The sequence below is a fragment of the Vidua macroura genome, chromosome 17 (assembly GCF_024509145.1).
Source record: "Vidua macroura isolate BioBank_ID:100142 chromosome 17, ASM2450914v1, whole genome shotgun sequence".
NCBI classification, from domain to species: Eukaryota; Metazoa; Chordata; class Aves; order Passeriformes; family Viduidae; genus Vidua; species Vidua macroura.
The window spans coordinates 15,222,540-15,247,477 of record NC_071587.1 but is presented as its reverse complement, the minus strand read 5'-3'; the positions used below and the strand labels follow the sequence as shown (position 1 = coordinate 15,247,477).

The window sequence follows — 24,938 nt, the reverse complement described above, 5'->3', positions numbered from 1 at the left end:
ATGTTTAACATGGGAAAGCAGTTTCTGTCCAGTTCTGCCATTCTGCCACATACCAGGTACGTGGTTTGCATCCTCCCCCTCTGCTGCATTGCTGCTAACTACACAAGGATAGCCCTTACCAACTTTCTGGGTTTGGGGTCAGGTGTTCTGTCACCAAGAATCTTCTCAAAAAAAAAGGATGCTGGAGGCTCATATAACAATTAGATAAAAGCATTACACATGAAAAATTGGTGTAAGTTTTCACAAACTGCTTGACTCATTTTATTTTCTTTTCCTGTTGCATATAAAATGATGTTGCAAAATCAAATTTTATTTTCCAAATAATGATAAAGCAGGTATTAATAAGATTCTTTAACAGCTATTTCCACACATAGCCATAGCCGTAAATAGAATTTACATTGTTAGAATGACATGTTTTGGTTCTCACTCTCCCAACATTCTCTAAGTTGTCATGGATAGTACAATAATAAAACAAAACATCTAACAAAAAACAATACTCACTTCAAAGTCATTATATACTATTTCCTTAACAAAAAGCAGCAGTTCCTAAAAATATTCTAAAGCTCAAAGAAGCTGTTATTACAACAAGATTTACATGGTATAAATTGTCTACAGTTTCATCCCTAGAGTGTGACACTTGTGACTGAGGAAAGATTTTCCCAGAAATTAAATATGAATGCAGTGCTATTATAAGTGATTTGCAATTTTGGTCTCAGCCAAATACCTACATATTTGCAAGATGCTATAATTATTCATGCGAAGCAATTAATAATCTGCAGCACCTAAAGCCTTTTTACATTTACACTGAACATGCAGCTTTTTCCTCTGCATCCATGTTCTCATACCTTAGGCAAGGCAAGGTCTTATCTGAAGTAAGCACTGGAGAAGTTCCCTAATGCTACAAGTCTAAAAATGTTTCTCATTTCACATTTTAATAAAATTCTGGAAACCTCTTTGAGTTCATCTTGTAGTCAATGTGAAAAAAAGATGTGGAATAAAGAAGGAGGAGTAAGAGTTCAATATGCAAGTGATTGACCAACATTTGCATCTAAATTGTTTATAGGCTTTGTGCATGCATTTAAAGACACTTCACAAAATACTCAAAGTAATGAATTCCAAATTTCCGTAACATGTATCACATTGAAACACATGCATGCATCCTTTGGGTTCATGCTAGAGCAGCACTGAAAGACTGACAAAGCTACTTGCTCCTCTAGGCAAGCCACAGTTCAATGCCAAGCACACAGGAATACATTCACTTGTGGCTCTGTAAATCATCCCCACTGTGACCACACAGCTAAATGCTAAGGGTTCCCAGACATCGCCTTTAAAGTACATCAGACTTGCCTTTCCTATGCTGTTCAGAAAATTCACCAGCTGCATCTGATACGCAGCATCTCAGAGCAAAGGAAGCCATGTGCCTGTGCAGCAGGGCAGCATTGCACCTCCATCTACCCAGAAGCTTTCAGAGGCCACACAATTCACAAGCAGAGATCTCTCTATCTCCTACAGAGCCCATGCGCCTGGATGTGTAGCACAGTCCACTTAGCAGATGATTCAAGATTCATAACCAGATTTTTTTTTAAAAGTTGCCTTTCCCTTCATTATCAGTCTTGAGTTTTAAAAAATGTGAACAAAGTTTCAAAAGACCTCCACAAATACATATAGGAAGACGCTTACTTGTGGAACAAACAATGACTAACAAATACAATAGAGTAGATCTGCCTAAACTTTGCCAATTTCTTTTCCTGAACGGAAAACAAGACATCTTCAAAGAGAAATAGTCTAAAGAGGCAAGAGTAAGTGCCTTTTCTCTTCCTATTGAATTATCCCAGTGCAACTCTACTGAAGTCATTTGACTCCAAATTAATGCCATAGTCTATTCTTGTCCTGGCATAAGTAGATTCAATTTGGTATTAAACTCATGGGTTTAAGAGCCACCTCTCTTCTTATCTTCCAAATCAAGAATATTTTTCCATACAGAAAACTTTCCAACTGCAGAGTTTTACTCAGTTGGGTGTTACAGAAGAGTGACATTTGCAGGCATCAAGACAGTTGGATGATTAAAAAAAAGTCTAAATTACTCTACATATATTCAAGGGCTGAAACAACAAAAACTAGTTCAATAAAATTCAACGCAGCCACGCTTTTTCTTTCTATAAACATTCTCAAAAAGACTTTAGCATTGCATTTGGTTTAGGAAAGCACTGTGGTATAAGGGAAGTTTCTTTTATCAGTCTTAAGCATCTGCAGTACCTCGGGAGATCACAAAATCTTGTTAAATTCTTCCTGGAAGAAAAGTAGATTGGCAGAAGTAACTTGAATTCTGCACTCTGTGTTGAAAACTACTTGGCAGATGAATTGTCCTTCTCACAACAATTAGGGAGGACAAAGAGGAGAAAAGAGAAAAAGAAGCAGATAATTAAAACTTGGTACTTTCTTTCAGAGTTTTTATGTATATTGTTTAAAAAGAAAATCATAACTGGATAGATTTCAATACATTAAATATGTACTCAAATCTTGGGTATAGTAATGGAATCAGTACCCATAAACAACCAGCACTAACTTCCTGTAGTCCTTACCCCTAAAGCTGTATGGCAATTTACATTTTAACTTTTGAGAGGAAGGTTTTTGAAATTATATCCATTAGGCTAAACAACTAGATTCATGAATGTCATTAACAGACAACTTACAGTCATGTTTAAAAGATCAAAACTCAATACTTTTTTTTTTTTACATATTTGCCTTTTAAATACAAATCTAGTCTCAAAATAACACTGTTTTTTCCATTAATGTTTACACTTCAAACAGAACTATTTTCAAGCACAAATATAGGAGATGAGCTTCTTCATACCATTCTTATATTACAGAATATTTATGCAAAGTATTTTCAGTCTGTTGAAACAAACAGTGGTTAGTATCTAAAGTGTCCTCAAGTGCTCACAATGTAGGCAGTGGCAATTAACCTTCCTGCAAGTGTCAAAGTGCACTGAAGAAAGAAATCAAACAAAAGCGGAATCTCTGACAAGTTCAGTTAAGTAACTGAAATTAAGAACCATTACGGAGGTAATTTCTTTTCTATAAACAGAAGCATTTCTGAGACATTATTTATTATGATATTCATCAAGTAGTATATGAAATCTTTGATGATAATTCAAAACATTTTAAAAAACTCTTTTCCCTTTTTGCAAATGCACATGCAATGAGATATTCAGTGAAGAGAATTTCTGAAGTTTCTTTCTGAAACAGTGTTTCAGAAATGTTTTAATATTTTCCTTTTTTTGTTGTTCTCATGCTTCCCTACCTTCGCCTTAAAAAGTTAATCACAGTTCATTGCATTGTGAGGTACTCAGAAATTACTTGTGATAAATGAATGCATGATATCAGATTGCCCCATCAACAAGAGGGCAAAATTCTTTTTACTCACATCACAAAACTTAACCTGAACACATAACACAAGAGGACATTAACCAGAACACAGTATATTTTTCTTACCTGGTCTTGAAGGAATTAAGGTTCAGCCTTTGATCTGAAAAAGTTCTTCTTAGCTTAATAGCAGCAACCCCACATTTGTACAAATTAATAGAAACATCAGATGTATCTATACAGGAATAACTTCCCTTTGATTTCTTTTTAATCACAAGAAATATCACCAAGCTTAGGATTTGAAATATATGAAAAGCATACTCCCAAACTCTTTAAAAAGTTTGCAATCTGGTTCTTTTCAACCACTAACCAAGAGAAGCAATTCCCTTATAAATTTATGAATAAGGGAATTACACTGTGTGTAACTCCAATCTTCTCAGTCACAGTTGTTTTTTTCCTCTAGCAGTAGGAATACTTGGAGTTGAAATAGGAAAAGGACCCATGGAGACCACCACCAAGTCTGAAATCCTGTTAAACAGTTAACAATACCAAAACTAATAGACCATGACAGAATAAGCCCATAAAAAGAAAAGACCAGGGACTAAACTGTGGAGCACTTTAACTGCCTTTATACCTAGATGACTGACAGAAAAAGTTCTCATTTTCAAGATGCTCTAGTCACTAAAGAGAGAGGGATTTAATATCTCACAACTTAAAATTCCTTTTGTTTCAACTTAATTTTCAAGAAAGCCAAAACAAGACAGAGGCTGATATTCTACGTTTTCTGCTGCCATAAGAAAAAGAAACAAAAACAAAACAAAATAAAAATACAGGACACATTTTCATCATTTAAGTTTAGGCACAAAGCCACATTGGAACAACATAACAAACCACAACTTCAGTATTATTTCTACAGATTCACTCTTCTTTTTTCACCTTTACGAAAAGGAGAAGGGTTGCATTGCATAGTAGCATTCAAAGTGGTAGATTTTTTACATACATGCTCTTAAAATAGAGGAAAAATATCAGTTTAACCACCAGGTAGAATATATGCAAAGTCCCATCTGGATGACAGTGGTTTCACAGCAAGCAACACTGCTTGTACAGTCCTGTCTCAGGAATGTTTTTATTACGTTCAATGTGTTTTACAGGTAACAAGGAAATGAGGACAGATAAAAGGGTATGCCAGTTCTTCCCAGTTGGTGCAGGTATATGATCTCAAGCAAAATTGCAGAACATACCCATGGCATACACCAAGCAAAGACACTGCTTATTTGGTATGGTGCTCTAAGCCAACTGACTGAACAGAGCAAGTTCCCAAGAATCTGTTAATGGAAATTTCTCCTGTCCCTCTAGATATTGCATATTTGTAACATATGATCATCGAGAAGTGATTCTTATGTCACAAAAAGTCCCAAAATAAAGCAAGTGTCTGAATAAGTGTCCTGTAACAGCCCAAACTTCCACATTCCCCATCTCTCTACATGGACAACAAAGAACTTAGGATTGCTGTAGAAGTGTTTCCATCTGCTTTTTGCAGAGCATTCAAGAAGTTGTTTCTAGCTGTTCTGGTTGCTGCCACAGGCAAAACAAAAAATAAGTAAGGATTTTATCTCCAAAGGAAATCTGTGGTAAAAACTTCGAGGAACAGATAGTGCAGAAAGGATTGGCTCTAGAACAGCTGTTTCTCAAGGTCTCACCCTGTAAGCACTCAATGTTCTAATTGCCAGAAAATGCTCAGGTTGTTTTGGATTATGCATTACTTAACAGATCTGTGACACAGACAGTATGAACTCCTACTAAGAATGGGTGTGAATAACCATTCAGCATTTTTTAGCTGATTGTTGTATAACTTCACTTCCTTAAAAAGAACATATACTTCATGGAAGAGCCCACCCAGGTGCCAGAGAATCCCATTTGCATCAGAAAAGTGGTACTCAGATCTGCCCTTAGACAAGATCTTCATTATTATTTTATGGTTATATTCAGATTTATTTGCATAACACATCCATTAAACAATAGAATTACATCAGTTGCAAACTTCCCTACCAACATCTGTACTGGTTCTAGCTTAATTTAAAGCATGAAAAAGAGGGGAGTTCCTGGGAAGCTGCCAGCAGTAATGTCCTCCTGCACTTTAAGCAAATAGTTTGTTTCCTCCACAGGAGACAGATCAATACTCAAGAAACAAAAACAAAATCAAGAAAAGCTAAAAGCTTAGTCATGTAAATCAGGGGGGAAGAAAATTGAAAGAAAGCTCCTCATTGGCATTCTACAGCTTCTGCAGACCCCTATGGCCCATTAGCTAATTTCTGTTAAAACACAGAGCTCTGGAATGATAAATGCCAGTGGCACATTTCTAAAGGTTTGTGGTTACTGAAATAAACATGTCCCTGTTCCCAGGACACCCAGAGACAGAAAATTAACCAGAGGTTAACTGGGTCATTAGCTAGAGCACAATACAGGTCACTGCAGATTTAATTTAGTTTGTATTCGGCTAAAGAATCAAATACAGCAACCAGTTCTCACAGCAGGAAAGCACGTAACTTATCAGCATGCTGACGTATCTTAGATACCAGGGCACCATGTCTGTCATGATTCACACCACTTTTAACTGATGTCATATTATTTTGATGAATCAAACTACAGCATCTACACACACATGCATACAACTTAAATGGTTCTGAATCTAAGTATTCAAATACATGCACAAATACTGTATATTTAACATCTAAGTTTTTCCTCCAAAACAGGGTTGGCAAGAAAGTAGTCAATACACAAGCCTTAAAAAAAAAGTCATGTGGGTTAAGAAAAAGCCAAAACATCAGGTTTTAATGAGTTTCATCAGCACCTAAATAACATATATAAGTATTTTGTCCCAATACAGTCTCTTATGAACAACATACCTCAGCAGCTCTAACATGAGAAGCCCAATAGCCCAAATGCTGCAAGAATTGGCAATACTAAATAAACATTTAGAACCTGTTTGTTCCCTACAGATATGCATCAGTCTGCACTAAAGAAGAGGGTTTTGAAAGACTGCATGAATTATCAAGAATCCTGTATAATGTATTTCAAACCAGTGGGGTCAATTTACTTTTTTAAAGTAGATTGATCTTAAGACCTTGAAACAGGATTAGATAGAATAAAACAATAAACAGAATTAAGCAAGGACTTCAAGACCTTTAATTCTCTGCAGTAAAATTTTTATTACAAGTGTGTGGCTTCCTAGAATTCAGAGACATCTAGCACATGCATTAGTAACTTCTAAACCTAATACTTTTCTTCACTTCATGCAGAGCTTCAGAAACGTGGCTCATGAGTTCTCCTGCCAAAACTTGCATCAAGATCAGAACTGAAGGAAAAAAAAAAAAAAAAAAATCAGCATTTAACTAAACTCCATTCCATAGCACTATTCAGTCTAGCTTCATAGTCACATGAACATACAATTTCTGCAGCACAGGGTTTCTAGAGCAGATGACACAAAACATAATACCATTTAGATATCAGAAGACCCACCAAGCAAATCATCCCCTGTGGAATCCTTTGAACCCCTCACAGAAATCCCCAGGGCCTTGGCCTGGAAGAATATACCATAGAGTCTCGACCTAGGCTTAAAGAAAAGACTTCCCCATGGAACCTGGGAACACTGTGATCCACCCCAGTTTACGTTCCCCATATGTTCCTAATTCCTGTGGTTTCTCCTTTCCCTGTTTCCTCATTGGTTGCGATATCCCTGGTGGCTGGCCCTGTCTTCCCTGTAGGCCAATGCCCTTTGCCCTGCCCTTTGTGCCGCCCCCGTGCCCTCAGACCATTGGCCGCTGACCCCTACTTAACCTTGTGCACAACACACGGCCAGGTCTTTCGTCCCCGATTCCCCTTCGGCGTGCTGGAATAAACCTTTGCTGGAACTTATCATACAAAAGGCCTTTCTTGCCTCTCTTTGCTGAGCTAGCTGTGGTGAGTGTGGCGTGTGTGGACTTGACTGCTTTGCCTGAATGCCCACCCAAACGGCTTTTCACAGGAGATGCTTATTTGGAAACAGGTAGCAGCTTCCACCATCTAAAGCCCCGCACTGCTACAACCCCCCCAGTACAATATGGTTTCCACACCATGTGCTTTAGTGTCATTGTTTGGAATTTGTTTTCCCCCATCCTCCAACAGATGATGTGGAATGTTCAATAACATCTAAAATTTATAGTCAGCTAAATGTTACTATACTCCTGAGACATCTTTTTACAATATAGTAGTAAACCAACCCATAAAAGGCTTCCTGGGAAATTAGTTTAGTAAGTGCCTACTAAGAGTCAAAGAAATCCTTACCATATTCCAACTTAACACAATAACCTTCACAATATGCCAAACACATTCAGAGGTCATCAGATAAGCAATTCTAAATGCTGCTCCTTCTGAATACAAAGTTTACATGGGACTTAGAATATAGTTTTAAATTAACAAGTCTTACTGTTTTTTAAAAACTAAGTCACAGAGAATCATTAGGTGTTTTCTTTCATTGGAAATGCTATCTTTCAACATGCCATTTTTCTACCAATTTCCTCTTTTTCAGCTGTCTTTTTTTCTGAAACAATCTTATTCTAGTCATACTTATGCACATATCTTCAAGTTAGTTCCCTTCTCTTCATATCACCTTACTGATCCATACTCAAAGAGCTCAAAACTGCAAACTACCACCCAGAAGAATGCTTCAAGAATCTTTGTGAAAAGTGCAATCCAAACATAAATTGTCAAGAATTGTTAAAACAGTAATACGGGTTCAATTTAGTGAAAACATGCATTTATAGGCAAAGAAATTCCATCAAGGGTTACTAATTGTGACAATTGTAAACCCAGGACAACTTGTAGAACTTGCTGAGTGATGGGGACTTCTCAGTATCATACCTCTTTATATCTGTATTCTTGTTACATGCTAAAGTGCCTATTATCAGCTGCAACAAGAGATAAACCACTGAGCTTGACAGGTCACTGTAACTGCCTTGATATGAGAATAAGAATATTGGATAAGGCCAGGGCATTACTCATCTGCAGTGGCCCAGTACTATCTTTACTTTTGAGATTCTTAAACAGGCATTTTTTAAGTAGACCAATGAAATACACGCCAAGTTATTTTCCAATTTCTGCTGATACAAACTGAGGTACTCCATTGCTCAAAATAGGTTTTCACCACCTTCAGTACATGCATGATAATATTGCTTATAAACACAGCCCAAAATAAGGTCTTGAAACAGATATACAACATCCTTGGCCTATTTAGTAAGATAGAAATGGATAATAATATGCCCCTCAACTATGTAAACATGAACATAGCTAGGAAAGTGGCTACTGCGGCATGCTCTCTCATCTTTTCTGTCATTTAAAGAGACTAACTACTTCAAATATGTCACAGAAGTTTTTCTAAAGAAGGAAAGAAAAATCAAGGTACTCAAGTACTTGATCTGTCTTGAGACAGATCACAAGAATATGCAGTGAACTGCATTGCACTTGAAGTGATTGTTAGCTCAGCCTTGCATTTTCTGCAACTTACACACCATGAATATGATTCCTGTAAGATCATGATTAAATCCTACTTTAGAAATAAAACAAGAAGTTCCTATCTGCAGTAAATAATTTCACCTTGAAACTCCATTTAAGGCTCCCACCACAAATAGCTGACATCTTCTGCAGAGGTTTCCACTTGAAGTACAGTAACTTCTCTGTTAGTGGTTTCTACAGAATGCATGCTAACAAAGGAAAGAAGATAACACAGAACAAATGTAACAGTTTTTTCTTTAGTGACAATATAATAGAAAAAGTAAACCTGAACTATTTCCTTCAGAACACAGTGCAACACTGGAAACACATTTACCAAGAGGAATCAGACACTCTTCCTAAGGCTACTGTAAAACAGGAACAGAATCTGTAATCAAAGGTTCGAAGGAAGCTACTTCTGCAGCTGATGATCTTCCCTTCTGTGTCAGCAAAGTACAGAAGGTGAATACAACAAACAATTTGAATATTGTTTTGCAGTATCAGGGTCTATTCTAGGTTATAAACTTTCTAGAGGTAGCAGAAGTTCACTCAAAGGTAAATTAATTTATAGACATTATTTTTGCCTTTTTTCCCCCCCTCATCTCCCCGCAGATGATGATTCATTTCTTCTGATTGATTCCTCTACTGAAAACATTTCTTCAGCTTGTCAGAATAGTGAAGCACAGGATTGAAAAATACAATTTTCTGGGAAGCTCAAACATTCATTTTAATTGACTTGAACTTAATAAGCTTAGTTTGTGTTGTGCAAAATAAATCAAAACTAGACAGTTAATTTTCTCACAGCATATAAGAAAGGGATAGGAAATAGCAGAAATCAAGAATATAAAAACTGGCATGTTGTGGTTCAGTGTTTTAAAATCCTGATCTTCTAATTGTGAGACTTTTCTCACCAGAAAATAAAAATTAAGACTATGATCAAGAGCTAAATTAACTGAGTCACTGAGATAAATCCAGAGCAGATTTTTTTAAACACAGAGACCAGAGATTTGAAAGACATTTAATTGTCCTTATTCTATGATGCTTTCAGATTTTATTTCAGGTTTGATTTGGTTTTTTTTTTTTTAATTCAAAAGCACAATTGAAAAATTTGTTGAATACTACACCACATAGCTACACTGTATTCATTAGAATTAGTGACATATGTGCTACACACCAGTGCCAATGAGATATTTCAATTTATGCTGCTATGCGCACATGTCTACAAGGATAATCAGCACACTGGAAAAATCTGACCTTGGTTTAGGTTTGTTTTAAATCAAAACCACTTTGCAACAGTGGTTTCCAATGGATGTTAGGTGCTCAGCGCCACCTATCTTGCTCTAAGAGGCTGCCTAAAGTGTGTTTATTTAGTAATGCAAAATAGCACCTAACTACACACTAGAAAAGGAGGAAGCTGCTTAGCATACACTAACATGTAAATCAAGAGCTCAAATTTAGTGTTCTCTGCTTCTGATATAAAACTTCCTTACTACATAGTTCCCATTAAACATCTTCACACGTGTAATTAAAGCAAGGGACTAACTCAGCTTTGTCCACCACAGTAGTCACAGAATATTTTTGATAGTTAAAAGTTATAACTTCCAGTAATACTTAATCTTTTTAAAATTTAATATAACTGTTCTTTTAATTGCTTTAATTGTAACATCTTCATTCTTACAAGAACTGGCAAAAAATCATCAAGGTATCTGAAAGTTATTTTTGTAATTTTGAAAACTACTTACTATTAAGGCTGTCCAGTTCTTTGCAAACTACAGCCATATTACAAGATAACAGCAGGATGAACTCACAGTTTAGTTTTATTGTTTGATAGCACAGTAACTTCAGCTGTACCTTTAATGAGATAAATGGCACTGGCTGAAATACAGTACTCAGTCACACTTCAGAACAGTGGTGCAGAAGCTATAAAATATACTTATAAATTATACTAGGTAATAAGCTACTCTAAATGCATCACATTGTTGAAGCTTTTATGATCTGTAGCTAGCGATGTTAGTACTCCCAATGTGAAACTACGAATCCTTACTCTACTTGAGACAGGAAGAGTAAAAATCACAATGATTATCTGAAACTAGATTCAGCCTTTCCCTAAAGGCCTTCCCTAAAGCCATGGTTAATGCAGTCACCAATTTAACATGTAAGTTAGTATTACAGTTGGCCATCTGATGGAAAAGGACTTAATAAGTGAACTAAAACTGTTAACAACTAAAAGACAGTCTCAAAATTTTCAAGAAGATTACAAGAGGAGCAAATTGAAACTACACCACTTTTCTAGAGTGAAGTGCTGGACTACTTGCCTAGGAGGACAAATTCCAATTCAACAGCAGTGCCTGAAAGAAAGGAAAACACCAACACCGGTATTAAGTATGTAGAACAGTCTCCAGCTTTTTTTATGGAGGTGAAAATGAATCCTCTTTTGCTTAGAGAGGAATATTTTTGTCTTGCCATAGAACAACTTCCAAAAGAATACTTACATTTTTCTACAACCTGTAATTTCCTCATTTACCATTTGTCAGGGCCCAAAGATCTTTTACTGCACATAGGATGTTTGCACATGTTTAACGATCGTTTCACCAAACAAATGCCACCATTTGAATTTTAAAAATCAATTAATATTGCTGATATGACTAATTTAACACCATTAATATCATACTGTGAACAGCTACAGAATCTACAGGGTCTTGTACTGTATCTAAAGTCCGCTGGTTGCAAGTCTGCTCTCCAGCAGACAGTACCAAGAAGATAACCCAAGCAAATATCACAGGCAAGGTAATTTAATAGAATTTTTAATGATTCCTTTGATCTTAGACTATCAAACAAGTGTGACTAAAGACAGAACATTAGCTAGAGATTTAGATGTACTAGTTAGAACTCATTTATCTACTCTTACAAATGCCTCCACTTTCATCAGTGTGCTAGGATCTGGAACAGCTGGAAGACCCAACTGGACCACAGACACCACTGAATCATGATACTGCTAGATATCCAACAAGAGATGAAGATTTACCCAGTGAATTAGAAGGAAGAAGACACACTGCAGTGTTGACTTTGATAGCAACCGTACTGTCTCACACTTCCGTATGCATAACTAAGTTACATTTTGTAAAATAATTTGTCTCTGCACATATTACCTATGAAAAAAAGCTTTTGAAGAGCAAAAACATATAATTTTTCTCTAAACCACTCAAGTCTTCCACACTGACTACTTCTCCCTCCGATAAAGAATGGATGACATAAAGGAGTCCAGTTTTTTAGGAAATCCTTCAAATGGTGCTGTACTGTAATACATGGGAAAATAAAAAATTAAGTACTAGTCTTCTTATCATGCACCTACCAATTAACTGTTGTTGGAAAAATATTGAAAATTTAGTTCTTAGGATTTTGGTACCTTAACTTTCCTTAGAAGCAAGCTGCAATTTCCCAGACAACATATTTCAGTCACAGAAGTAAAATGTGTTTGGGATCCTTATATTAAAATTATAAAAGCAGAGCAAAACCCCACCCCAAAACACACTCTTGTCCTTTTTGACTTGTGTTCTTTCTGCCCACTGAAAGGCAGAAACTCTAGGGTAACATGCAGGTAATTGCAAAAGAAGATGCATAAAGAACTTCACATTGTTAATACTTCAACCACAAAAACAAAATCCAGAAGAAAAATATTTTATCTATAAGCAGATCTAAGAAAATCTATATAAAAGGTCAATTGATCAGGACTTCCAGATACCAAAAACCCATAAGGTATTTTCCTTATTCAGTTTCCAGACTGAAAATAACATCAGCTTCTGACACAACTCAGCATCTTTTAGATGCACAATCTTCCTTTCCCAAATACTACTCAAAATCACAAGTTCTTATATACAGCGATTTAATCTATTAAGTTGGAGAGTCATAGTCAATGACTCAATTACGGAGATTATCAGAACTGTCAGATCATAGTAGAACTACATTCTTTAGAGGGCTTCCTACCTCAGGGATCAGGAATTTCAGTGCTTCACAATGACTGCTGCCTAAAATCTTCAAATAAGACAGGCAATTCAATTGATTTCCTTTCAGGAACTTGAAAGAAGTTGCTGGCCATTTCTAAATGGAATAAGTCTTCCTTAACTACTTCTAAAAACAATCTTGAAGGGAAGGTAAAATAAAAATTTGCACCAAGTTGTAGAGTTTCTTGCGATTAGATATTAAATCCATCATCTCAAAAATGCATATTTCTATTACACAGCAAAAGTGTTTGCTTTATTCTATCACCTTCTCTCTCACAACACAGAAGGCTCTTACGCATTTATATATCAGTTATAAATCAGTTATATTTACAAATTTGATATCACCAAGTCTGTTGGAATTAATGAATTAAGCAACCATAACTCTTCCAACCTGAGATCCTTATAACAGAAATGCTCAAGAGGAAGTCACAATAGTGAAATACATAGACTTTCTTAAAAAAAAAAAAAAAACATAGCCAGAGCAAAACATCATCCATTACAACTTAACATTTTTTTTAATGAAATAATATAAGCTGCTTAGGTAAAAAACAACTACAAACATTTTCCTATCCATTTAGAAGAAATGATGGAGAAGCTGGTATTGAAAGGGGAAACTAATCAAATGAGTTTATGCAGTATGGACAAACGCTTTCAGCTAGAAATTCCACTAAATAAGACTCCTAGCAAGGAATCTATTGAAGGAAAAAAAAAAAAAAAGAAAACAAATACAAAGCACCAAAAAAGCCCATCAAATAATATATAGCCAAAACACAAGCACAATTAAAAGTGTCTTTTTTTCTTCAAATATCCAAGTCCAGGGAAAAAAAAAAAACAAGAAAGGATTTGAGACTAACACTCTATTTTCTGAATGAGACTAAAACAAACACCTACAAACCCCTCCAAATTCAAATGACAAAATGTCCACACTAGGGAAACCCTGTGATACCAGAAGCCTAGCCTTCAATTCCACGATTTGTGTTGAACAGTGTACAGAGTTCACCTAAACTCCCTTACAGAGATTAAAAATAAAGCTGTCCTACTTACACAAACATTTTGAGCATTTAACTTCTCTCATGTTTCATTTCCCTACCCCACTTCGCCCCCCAAAAAAACAAGAGGAGCAGCTAAGGTTAGCTGAGATGGTAGCAAGGACAGTTTAGCTTTTGAACAGCACATTTTAACTTTTCAGTTTCACTGCTGTAGAACATTTTATGAAATGCAAGGATTAGTTAAAATCTATGAAAAGGATTGACTCTGACTACTCTAATAATACTTTAAATCTAAAAAATACACTCATAGGTGTCAGTTTTATTTTCACATAATGAGAAATTCAAAAGAAACACTAAATATTAGCAGGGATAAGCTACAGAATATCTTCATGCAAACTCACTGAAGTTATTCTTGGAGAGAAGAGAAAGAAGGAAAGAGAATTGCTACATACATAGCTAGCACAAAAACACTCCAGTTGCATCCTTTGGAGGACTCAACCACATTATACTCTAGTGCGTAAGTTCTAAAAGCATGGCTTATCATGCCTTATATCTTACATGCAAAAAAAGCCACTGCACTGCAGATTAATTTTGGAATGCAGCTGCCACTTAACCAATTTAAGGGCTTTTCACAACAACTCTCTGATGGTATAAGAAGACATTCACTATCAATAGAAAAAAAAAACCAAAAACCAATTTACTGCCATGGTAAAAGTTTTGGAAAAAATACAGTATTTTTACCATATATTTCCTACTAAATTTAACATTAGTCACAGAAAAGCATAATCACTTATGTCTCCATTCACATGTCTGAAGGTCGGAGAAAACAAAGGAGATAACACAGATGCTCCACCTCTGCACGCTTTAACAGCCATACATGATTTTAAAACAAACCAGCAACAACAATTAAAAAAAAAAAAAAAAGTAGCTAATTACAGTCCCCACTTCCAGATGTATACAAGTCCTATAGCCAGGTCCCTTCCTTGCAGGGCTGTTGAAAAGCCCAGCACAGGGCTAGAAATCAGAAGTTTTTAGTACAGGACGTTATTTGCCACTGTCTCACGGAGTGACCTTGAGCAAGTCACTTCCCCTGCATCTCAGCTCCCCACCTGACAGTCCGTCCCCAGCCCCCCACTGAGCCCCGAGGACCGAAACGCGGTAAGTACTCACTATAAGTGGCCCTACATCGATGAAGCTGGAATAAAGGGAAAAGGGGAGTGGGGGTTTCCCCTCACCTACAGGTGATAAAAATTCCCCCGCATGGATTCCGTCTCCCACCCCGGGGAGAATCCCCCCAGCTTTCCCCTGTTTCCCCAGCGTACCGGTTAGACCGGAGGAGGCAGCAGCTCCGGCTCCCGGCCCCGAGCGCGGGCGGCAGCCGCGCCCTCCGGGCCTCGCGCCCTCAGGGCCTCACGCCCCGCCGCCGGAGCAGTCCCGGGGGCCCTGGCCGGCTGCGCGTCGATGCGGCACCACTCGCAGCCTGGCCGGGCGGACACTCACAGGTGCTGGAGCCGTGAGAGGCGACCAACGTTCCGCAGCGGAGGTGGTCTCGGCACCCCGGCGGGAGGCGAGCGAGCTGGGCTGTGGGCGCTGCGCCCCCGCCGCGGAGCCGCCACTGCGGCGCGCCCGCCCGCCCTTTCCCGCGCCGCTGGCCAATGCGGGCCGCGCCAGGAGCCGGCTTGAACCATCTGTTGCGAGGCGCCTCCCCCAGCCCCTTGCCGGGGGCTCCCGCCCAAGCGCAGCCAAGGAGGGGAAAGCCTGCAGGGAGCCCGCGGCCCCAGCTCTTCGCCCTGTACATCTCGGGGGCTGGAGCCGAGCTCCGCCTCCTTCCCCCCGCAAGAATCGCCCAGTCCCACAGCTGCCGCTTCTCCCTCGGCGCTCGGCTCCCCTCACAGAGCGCTCCGGCGCCCGCCCGGACAGCCGCCTGAGGAGCGTCCCTCAGGAGGGACGGGGATGCCAGGGAGCAAGAGCTGCATGTGGGACTGATCCTCCTCAGGTGTGAAGGCGATAAAGTCTCGACCTGATAAAATTTTTGCACTTCCCACCTAATAACAGGAATTCTCCACATGGAATGTTGCACGGAGAAATGTGTCTCATCTTGCTTCAGTGTGAGAAACAGGGCTAAAATCTGTGTTTAGACTTAGACGTGTCTTGTGAGCAAGCTCTCCTAAAAGAGTCAATTCTCTTTCGCTATTTAATGGGTTTGAGTTTTAGCCTTTCACGTTCCCAGTCGGAGGGTTTTCCCACAAACATGAGGACAGTCTATGTTCACAGTCCTTTATTTTGGGTCTCCACCCCAGGCAACAGTAGTTGAGATACAGCGCAGGTGTAACGTTTTACGAAAGCAGAGCGATAGTTCCTGTTTTACTTCTCTTTTTGTATTAATATTTTCCTTGTTACAGACCTCTCTGATTGTGCTTTTTAACCAGGTGCCTGTGTTTCCTGTTGATTCTGCAGAGAAAATTCCGAGACTAAGACACTAGCTTTATTCCAACAGGTTCTAGAGTTATATTTTTAGGAACTCGTGTCAAGAAAAATATGCAAATGCATCTCAACTTTCAGTAACTTAAAGTTAAGAAAATAATCTTGAGAGTCGTGCTGTGTAAAGGAAGAAAGGTGCATTTCTTTAATGGGCGAACACAAGTTTTAATTTGTCTTTTTTTTTTTTTCCTTTTTTTGAAACTGTCAAATTCTTATATCTCACCAGAACAGTATCAAATTATGGATTTAAAACTGGAATATGGACTGGATACAATTTGCAGGACTTGAGGATTTGACATATAATCAATTTTATGATGGGCTGAATGTCAAAGGGTCAAAAAAAGATGGATAATCTTGCAATTAAATTAATCATAGGCCCTTTTATTGTTAAAAAAAATATTTCTGGAATCAACCAGTTGTATTTTATATAATGCTGTTATGACATGGCTTGTAAATGGTTCAATATGTTACTCCAAATAGACATTTTCAAAGATGGGATCTATTTCTTGCCCACTAAGCAAGTTATATCTTTGCATTAATGGGGCTCAACATAGCTGAGCTTTATCTTATTATTACAAAAAAACTCTAAAAAGTACACAAAATTAAGTGATTGCAATCTTTCTTGTGATACTCCAAATGGATGAAATTTTGTTCTCAATATGCATGTGTAATGCCTCTAAATCTGAAGGGACGATTTGTCATTACAAGTTATTTTTAAGGAATGATTTCTATATAGTTATAATTACAAGAATGATTAATTGGCTAGTGAATCTTCCATTAATCTTACAAAGCTGTTCTCAAGCCTAAGTTATTCCCATATATATTCTAATCAAGACTGATCATAATAATTTTGTGAAATATTATATATAACATTAATGCAAGGTTTTGTCTTACTACTTCAAGAATGTTATCATTGATTTTATTAATATATAGAAATTCTTTCTAACAGCTTAAACAAATTGACCTAGGTATCAAATACATGCATGAAAAATTGTTCTTCTCTCGAGTGAAGAGCATACTGTCATCATATATGAAAGGCAAAAGATGGTTGGAAATAAAACTACATATAGGCACACATCTGACCTCTGAAACAGTGAAAATACAAATAACTTCTTCAATTGTACAAGAAATCTTGGCAAAGTCTAAAAGCATAGACAGGTAAGTCTGTCCCAGTCCACTGCTATAATAAACCATGCTGGTAAATATAAAACCTTATGTCTTAAGTCTCAAAGTAATATTTCTCTATTAAGTGGTTTAATTTACAAAATGACTAGAGCAAAGGCAGTTGCTTACATTTTTAAAATATGTATTCTTTCTGCTTGCTAATTACCCTTTTATTACTTTTTGTATAGATTAACAATATGACAAATTCTGCATGCATACACCATGTATGTGTGTCATGGATGTTAATAGGCCAAGATCAATTTAGGATTTTTCTTCTGTATTTTTACTTGCCTCTACCTTGGGAATGTGACTTTGGGCAGTTTGCTGAACTTGCCTGTGAATCATTCTTTCATCTGTGAGATCTGGGACAGTCGAACTTGATGAGGGGCACTTTATTAATAACAGTATTTCATTAATTTATTTATCTATAAAAAATTAACTAGTAAATAATGTCTTTGAATATAGGCATTCAGTCACTGTGCATCATAACATGTGGCAATATGTGCTGCAGCCCAGAAAGCCAGCTGTATCCTGGGCTGCACCAAATGCTAGGTGACCAGCAGGTCAAGAGATGTGATTCTCCTCCTCCACTGCTCCTATGGGATTCCACCTGGAGTACTGCATCCAGCTCTGAGGCTCCCAATGCAAGGAGGGTGTGGACCTGCTGAAGCCCCTCTGGAGACAGACTGGGAGAACTGGGGGTGTTCAGCCTGGAGAAGGGAAGGCTCCAGGGAGATTTTAGTGACCCTTCCACTGCTTAAAGGGCTCCAAGAAAGCTAGAGAGTGACTTTGGACAAGAGGCTGGAGTAACAGGACAAGGGGTAATGGCTTTCCACTGACAGAGGGCAGGGTTAGATCCATATTAGGAAGAAATTCTTCCCTCTGAGGGAGGTGAGGTACTGGCGCAGGTTACCCAGAGAAGCTGTGGATATCCCATCCCTGGAAGTGTTCAAGGCCTGGGCGGATGAGGATTTTAAGCAACCTGGAAGATGTCCTTGCCCATGCCAGAGGGGCTGGAACTAAATGATCTGTAAAGTCCCTTTCAACACAAACCATTCTATTATTCTAGGATAACAGCATTTTCTCCTGTTTCATTCTAAGCAGCAGATATTTGGCAGTCTATAGAGTGTAAAATAATGTTTAGAACCTAGGAAGTGTTTTTTGTCAAATATAGTAAACATCTTAAAATCATGAAAGACCCTTTGTGAAAGTCATTTAGAGAGTAAGTCTTTCTTTCATTGGTTAGGCAGTGCATTAACATTGCATGCAGAGGTAAAGCTGCAAACAATTATAGTTCAGAAGACCAAAAATGGAGAATGAATAGGTTTCCACAGAATTCATTATGAAAAACACTGTATCCCTGAAAAACTTGGTTTTCTTCATGAAACATTATTGCGGTGCCTGGTTATGGGAGCTCAATGATATGAGGATCTGGTACTGCCAAGAAAACTATTCAAAAACTATTTTGGTGTGTTTTCCATGTTCAGTAGGTGTTCATTAACACAATAAGCTCAGGAAACACCATCTCTTGCCATTCCCACACTACAGTTTTGCCCTAAGAATTTTGGTTTTATGGTTGTGTGCATGTTGCATATAGTTACGCTGTAATTTTCTTTCCCCATCTTTTCTTTATGCAAAGCTGAGTGAAATATGATCTATTAGGGTGATGCTTTCAGATGAGTTAAAAATATTGATATACACTATCTGTTACAATCTTTTTTTTTAATCCCTAATGTCTTGGAAGATCTATTAACCTTAAATCAATCCAACAAATCTGATTGTTCTTGCTAACTTCCCTTTTCCAAATAAAGATATATCAATTTACTTTAATAGCATCAGTAATTGAATACTGGTGAGAAGGTAAAAGCAAAGCCTAAGATCCAAATAGTGCAAACTTGGGCCATGAACTTAGTTCCAGATCTTGAAGCAGGCTGTTCTCTGAAGTGAACCAGCTAAAACCATACAAGGGGAACTCAGCATGTGAGTGCAAAAACAAAGTTTGAATTTTAACCCACCTCTTCCTTTTCCTTTTTTTCTGTATGTTAAATTCCCAGTGGGAAAAAAACAAACAAACAAACAAACAAAAAACAAACAAACAAAAAAAAAAAAACCAAAAAAAAAAAAAAAAAAAAAACCACAAACAACCCAGGACTGAAGAAACTAGTCAGAAACATACACTGGAGCCTTAGTCATAAAAAAGTTGCTTTGTTATAAAGACAAAACAGATCTGTGGGAATGTTGCAACTTTTTATAAAGTGTCAAAAGCTAGGATTATTTTGGGGTTTTTTGGTTATGTGCCAGCGATGACTCAGGAACTGTTATGAAAATGAATGTGCTATTTCAAATGTGGTAAGACCTAGCCTAGATTTAGACAGTGTAGCATATTTACCTAAACAAACAAATTCATCTCGGAAGCTGCAGAACTGAAACTAGTTGAAATGTCATTTAGCTGCTGACGCTAGTGAGCAAGCAAAAACATGGAGGGACGGCGCTAATCACTGAAAATGCCAGCAGATGGTAAGTGGAATGTTAAATTCCTACCCCACAGGGCCATGTCTTCTGTTGTCAAACAACTGTATCTGTAAGAGGAAGGGGAAAAACAGAAAAGCAACAATAGCAACAAGAGGTACTAGAAGTCTAAACTTCAGCAGGTAAGATAGTTGTCTATTAGTCTGTGTAAACATAGCTACCAAAACTATGAGTTTTTGCATGTTCTTTGATAACTGTGATAACTGTTAACTGCAATCTCGTGTTTCCTATCCCCTTCCTCAGAACACATTAAGGGAAATGGATCGTAACTCCAGTGCTAACAGGGAATAACAATCTGTAGCTTTAGAGCGCTTTTCTGTTTGAAAGGACTTTGCAACCACTGATTAGTTAATCAGTTCTGTGTTCAGTTCTGGGGAAGCACACAATCCATTCTCTAAAGAGTTGGGCTTTGTCATGGGTCCTAAAGATTGAACTGTGCTGTGAGTTGGGTGAGCGAGCAGGTGCAGAGAGACAGTACTGGAGTACTAGCTGCTGAAAGCAAGCTCTTTGGATAGCTACAAAGAATATGCTTAACAGTAGCTGTAAATGTTTGCCTTTCTTGAGGTGTGAGATGATACACAGAGGTTAAAGAAAGCCTCATTATCGCCTTCCACAAGTTAGATTTCTCCTTTGGTGCGTTACATATAAAGGCAGTTGCTGTGCTGACAGAAGGATTGGAGTCCTCAAGCTCTTTCTGCTACCTACTCATGCTCAGTAATTACTTTTCTTTTCTGACTTTCTGTGTCTTTAAAAGCCTCACTTGCTGTATTGGTTTCTACAATTAACCTGAAACAGATTTAATTTTAGATACAATCACTCTATAACACAGAGTCTTCCTTTGCAGTCCAGTTCATCAAGATTAATCCACCCGTCTGGATGCATTCACTTACACAAAGTGCCTTCACTTTAGGTAAGAATGGGACTCCTTGGCTTTATACCTTCTACGGCTTCTGTCTTTGAACACTGATCCTGCCTTTTTCAGCTGGTAGTCTAAGTGATATGAATGATATGTATGCAAAAGTTACCTTTTAAGAGCCCACTTACAACACCAGTTGTTGGTAACTAAACAAAATTTCTTAATTTGAAGTGTATAGTACAGTCATGTACTTCAAGAGTACATAGTTAAAATGGAATACTGCCAGTGAGGCTGTCTGAGCAATTGCATGTATCACGTGTCAGTTTTGATACAGTACTGAACCTGGCAGATGGTTATAGAATGTATTTTTTCAGGAGTTGAGTAGAAGACAGTACCTGAAACATTTTAGTAAGACTAGCAGAATTTTTTTTTCCTATCTCCAGTATGTTGAGGAAAATCATCTTGAGGAGGAATACATTAAGTTTTTTTCAATGGGAAAAAAGAGACAGAGGGAGAAAATACTTCATATAGTTTAGAATTCTCTGCCAAGTTACTTACTGTAGAAGCTTCTGCAGGGGCACTTTGTAAGCAAAGATACCTTGGACTCTAGTAGGGGACTGAATATTTTTGTAAAGATGTACAGCTTTACACTGCAGGACAGGGTTCACATTATTTACTGTGAAACAGATGGCTGCCTGCCAAACTGAAAAAACACTCCCTTACTAGCATTTTAGCTGAAGAAAAGAAAGGTAAAATAAGTACTTCGATATTGTTCTATTGCAGTGTTTAGACTCTACCCTTCAGACAGAAAAAAAAAAAAATTATTACGTCAATAAATGACCCTCTCAAGATCTGAATATTGCCAGGGCTCTCTGTCTCCTCATTTTTAGTGAAGCTTTGCAATTTCAACAAAGACACAAAGTTGTGATTGTACTGATATACCACACCTGTACATACGCATGTGATGTGTATGGATGAGTGACATGCTTTAATTGTATTTGTAAAGGGAAAGATCAAATAATCCCATAAAACATGGTATAGATCTCATGATTGATGATTTCATTTTGAACAAGGCAAGTTAAAAATGAGACTAAGAGCAGAGGGATCTCTGAAGTTACTCACTCTTGCAAATATAGATTGTGCACAAATCTAATACAGTTCATATGGGTTGAATGTGCATAAGGCATATTTCTGATTACAAGTCCATGAATGTTTCCTAATATCTGTGTATTTCTTAAGCAATGTCAATTGTCAAAAATGCAATTTCTTCATTCTTAAATGCCTGACGAATTTAACAGAGTTATCCATGGAAAATGTTTCTGTTGGAGTTCGGAGTATATATTTCACTTATACAGTGGTACTACAGGTACACTGGTATATTAACCAGTGGATCTGTAATTTGCAGTTGAACAACAATACTCCTGTAATCCTTAAGGCTTTAAGTCAGCTCCAAGTTTCACTCTTCACCAACAACAAACACTCATTGGTTTACTGCTGTCTTCAGTCACACACGTTAATTTGCACTGTATTTAAACATTTTTTTTCATGCTTCCTGTTCTACATCTAAAATATAATAAAGTAAAAAGTACAGCTATAGGCTAGGTTACACAAATATGCATTCGTAGATACTAAGGGAATCAGGAACCATTGTGATAGATTAACTTGATGATCTGGCATCTTGCTTTTCTGGTTATGTGGCAAATCTTTCCAGCTTCACTGATTACCACTGTCTCTACTATGGCAACTGTTCAATACCACAGATATTGTTAGGCAGTATTTAACTTGCATATGCCATATGTTTTGTATGTATTGAGCCTTAAAATCAAACACTCCCTTTGGGACAAGCAGTTAGAACCACAGTCACAACTGGATTTAGCTGCTAGCCTTTACTACTTAAAATTCTCTAAGAGAATTGCCATTTTCTTTATTGACTTAGTATCTGGACTCAAATCAGACCTGCACCAGTGAGATACATGTCAGTATATATGAAGATAGATTTTGAATCTCCAGAGTCTCAAAGACAGTTGACTTGAAAGTACTTGCTTATGCTAAGCAACAGAGAATATATATGCAAAAGCAAGATTTCTTTTGAATTTTATTCCTCTCAAATATAGGCACTGCATATATTCTTATATGTACTTTCTTTATGTTGCAAAGAGTTTTCCTGAACAATATGCATGTATATAAACTTGTCTTTTATTGAAGGATGGACAAGTGGTAGGCTGAAGTCAAAGAGCTTTAGATATAAATTGGATTGTGAAGCATACAACAGGTATTAGTCACAAATGAGACATCACAGTAAGACATCCTTCTTTGCGCATAACCTTTCTTTATGTAGAAAGCAAGTGTACAGTCCCATGCTGTGCTCTTCTTGCTGCTTGGCATGTTGGTACAAAGTATAGAAATAATAAACAATTTCAACTGTTTTCTTGTTACAGAAAGAAATTCTGATTTAAGAAATATGCACTCCCATGACAGTGACATCACATGCTGCAGTTCCTAATTGTATGAATCTTTGGGGTTTGCGTTTTGTATTGACAGAGTAGAGAAATCTGAATGTGCATGTAAAGGGGGAAGGGACTGAGCTGTGCAGCTTCTAGGAAGCAGGAGCAGCTAATGAGGATCCCACACAGAGATTTTCATTGTGTGGCTCTTATGAGAGAAACTACATTGTGGAATAAATACCCAGACCATTGTTTGATTTTTAACCCATTTATCACTAAGATGAAATCCTGCTGAAGTAGGTTGACTTTTCCCAGAGTGATAAAATGGGTTCTGGTTTTTGCAAAAGGATTGAATTTTTTTCTGGAAAAATCATTTGAAGCAGGAGTCTTTTTTTGTTAAGCAGATTTTACCAGTTAGTTTCCTTTTTCAATATATGGTGTCATACAAATTATCTCCCAAAAATTCATTCACCTCTTGGAATGATTAATTCCCTAAATCATTAGGTAAATTGACAAACTCTGGGTAATATTATCAAGATATTCTTCATATTACAGCTTTATGATGTATGATCAGCTTTTGCTGTCATTAACTGCTAAGTATTAGCCAATGCAGTTGAATACTTTCTCCCACTCAGAATTAGTTGCTGGTATTTTTCACCTCTTTTGATTTGATGGCCAAAATGTAGCTCTCTCACCTGAATTCCTTATCTTTGCTTTCTGCTAAAAAGTTGGAAAAGAATAACCATTCTTTCCCTCCTACATTATCTGCTGTTATAAGTTTGTGTAGTTTAATAGTAAGTCTCCTTTTACTAGTTTAAGGTATTTTCACTGTATCGGTGACACATCACATTATGTTCAGTGATTTGAAAATGTGTGGCATCTGAAAGTCTTGCACAAGTTTATTTTCCTTTTGTGACTAGAGCTTCAGCTGGTACAGCCAGCAAAGCTGTCAAAATGGCTATGTTGCCTTTTGTTTTGTTCTTGGAGATTTTTACTTTTGTTTTATAGCCTTACTGGCTTTCAAAATGTCTTCTGAAGTAGCAGGCCCTTTTATAGCCTCATCCTTTAGCTGTTCTATAGTAGATTTGCTCTATAGTCTTATACAGCAAACTAATACAATACTGTTACACATAACTCAAATTCTGAAGAAATATATGTTGCTGCTAAAATACAATTAATTTTACATTTTGCATACGTCATTGGCTACATCAATGCAATAAAGTGACTCAAATCACCTATGTGATTTACTATATTCTCCTTGCTCAGTCCTTGGATTTTTCACTTGATGTGTCTGGGAATAGTTATCGTGTCAGAGACTGCTGTCATATTTGGCTGATACTGGATTAATCAGATATTTTTCCAGCTTGCAGTATTACGTCTATCCCAAGTACTGCGAAGTATGAGGTGAAGTAAATGAGTAAGCAGTGTCTATTTGCTGCATCAGTCTGTGTGTCTTTACCAAGGGAGCTAATGCACTATTTTCTTTTCCCCATGGGATGCCAGTGATGTCTGTTTCATGTAAGTATGCTCCAGGAGATGTCACTGTTTAAACCACAGGCTCAGTTTCTTGCTTGGAAAAGTG

At 37.4% G+C, this 24,938-nt stretch overlaps 1 long non-coding RNA gene across 1 annotated transcript; it reads right to left on the bottom strand.

The window, feature by feature from the left end:
- Positions 1–6,277: 6,277 nt before the first annotated feature.
- Positions 6,278–15,703, bottom strand: LOC128816048 (uncharacterized). Its single transcript, XR_008439777.1, has 3 exons — positions 15,205–15,703; positions 8,998–9,104; positions 6,278–6,721 (listed from the first exon to the last, which is right to left on the bottom strand). It is a non-coding gene; the product is annotated as an uncharacterized LOC128816048 (long non-coding RNA).
- Between the last annotated feature and the right edge of the window lie 9,235 nt (positions 15,704–24,938).